Genomic DNA, 2,176 nt, shown 5'->3' with positions numbered 1-2,176 from the left:
TGGAGTTTAACAAAAACTTCGGGGAGTGAGGTGACCCGGTCCACGGGCCGGCGGGCGCGGAGGCCCTCCTGGGTTTTGAGTGGGTCGTGCCGAGCCCTGCCTCGGTCTCTGACAGCGGCGCACAGTTCCAAAATAAAACCCACTGGGACTCATTAAGCTTCCGCATTCCCTTTCGTTCTCAGGATGAGCTTCAAAACAAATAATTTTATCCGAAAATATATTATTTTATCTGTTCATCCCTGTTTATTTTTAGAGTATCGTCCCTGCTGGTATCCACTGCTATAAATACAAACGTTTTGTGCTGCAAGACTGAAATTTCAGGACAGGAATGTAACTGGAGGCATCCTTTGGTTTCCTTCCATCTTTTTACGTGCCTTTTCGTGTGAATCAGTCCTCTGGTACCAGAAGTTTTCTGTGCCCCACACAAACTGTTCCTGTTACAAAATAGATTTGATCTTTCTCTTTTTAATGAGCAGGATGACATTAAAAACGTGGTTCTGTATGAGCCACTTCTACTGCAGTCTATTTTCTCCATGCAGACAGTCAAACACTGGTGGGTTGCTCAGAGAGGTTGTGCAATCTCCATCCATGCCGAGTTCCAGCTCGGCACATCCCCAAGTAACCTGGTCTGACCTCAGGGCTGACCCAGCTTTCAGCAGGAGGTTTGACTGGAGCCCTCCTGTGGTCCCTTGTCGCCTGGGTTATCCTACAATCCCTTGCTTTCCAAACTCCCGCGGGTATGAATGGGAGGGGGAACTGTTCCTTCTCCCTGGTCTGGGACAGATGAGCCATTCCTTTTTTCCCCCCGAAATTTTCATGTCTTTAGCGACTTACTGTAAACTTTCTTAGCCAACACTGTTACAAAGGGAAGAGTCAGAGTCTGTCTCACCAGCAGATTCTCAGGCTCAGCAACCTGACTAGGTCTCAACAGGGTTTTTTCTCAGCTGGCTGAATGTCAAGATCTGGGCTGTAACTTGTGTAACAGGAGAGATATTGCTCTTAAAACACTCCCCCTCACGCAAACAAACACGTGCACACACACAAAATCTTAGTTGTAGTATCATTTAAAACGGTGCTGTCCAAATGACATTGTCTCAAGGCAAAATTTCAAATTGAATTGTATTTGAAGATGCTTTTTATCCAGTCAAAATCTACTCTTCTTAAAGCCAAGATCTACAAATGAAACCATTACGGAGCCACTGTCTCCTCAGTGGTCTGTTATATACCCTCAAGACATCAAATATCCCAAGGAGGCTGTATTCCCGTGCCTTTAGCACAAAAGCAGCACTCAGCTGCACTGGGGTCCCTGCCTCCTTTTAGTCTAATTCCTAAATCTGGATTCTAGTGAAAATACCGACTCGAGACGGCACTTGAGCACATGCTTAACTTTGAGCACAGCGAGCATCTCGTTGCAAAACACTCTGTGATTTCAGGGGGGCCACGCTCTGAACCGCTCGTGGATTTCATTGGCATCAGCAAAATAAACGCCTTGTTCTACATCGCCTTTTTTTTGTGTGACTCAAGTGTGCCCGAGAAAGCGGAACAGCAGAAGCTGTCCACTTCCCCTTGCCCGGTTTATTTTTACCACTGGTTGCTGTGGGAAGCTATTGTGATTCAGTGTGGCAGTAGGAAGTTCCTAACGCTGCTCTTGCAGCAGAGGATGTTGAGGTTCTTATGCAAGCCACAGGCACAGTGAAAATAGCTGACCTTTCAGAATGTTTATCAAAGCACCTTCAATTCACAAGGGGAACAGCAGCGGGTTGTGCAAAGAACTTAAATCTGGGTCTAAAGTCTTTGTTGTGCTGCAAACAGCCCAGAAATCTTACGGGGACTCGTTTTTGGTGGTGCGAGGGAGGCAGGTGAAACCGCCGGCGTGCGGTCCTGTGAAACCAGAGGAGAAACGTTTCACCTCCACTCTGCGGTCGCATCAGCAACCACACAAGTTTCGGGACAGGCTCCAGGCACATCACCTGCAGAGGCAAGACCAGATTTCGCCCTGACGAGGGCGAAAGTAAAAACCGTCACTTAACGCCTGTGTGACATCTTCTGCCTGCCCAGCCAGGAGCTGAGGGACATAGGAAGAGCTTCCCCTCGCCTCTCCCTTCTCCGGGCCCTCAGGGGTAGGGGTCATGCTGGTGGGTCCCCCCTGCAAGCCCGCATCAGGCACGGGCAGGGC

This window comes from Manacus vitellinus, unplaced genomic scaffold (genome assembly GCF_001715985.3).
Source record: "Manacus vitellinus isolate BGI_N305 unplaced genomic scaffold, ASM171598v3 scaffold_14_pilon, whole genome shotgun sequence".
Lineage (NCBI taxonomy): Eukaryota > Metazoa > Chordata > Aves > Passeriformes > Pipridae > Manacus > Manacus vitellinus.
The sequence above is the reverse complement of the archived record's forward strand: the minus strand, read 5'-3'. Positions refer to the sequence as shown.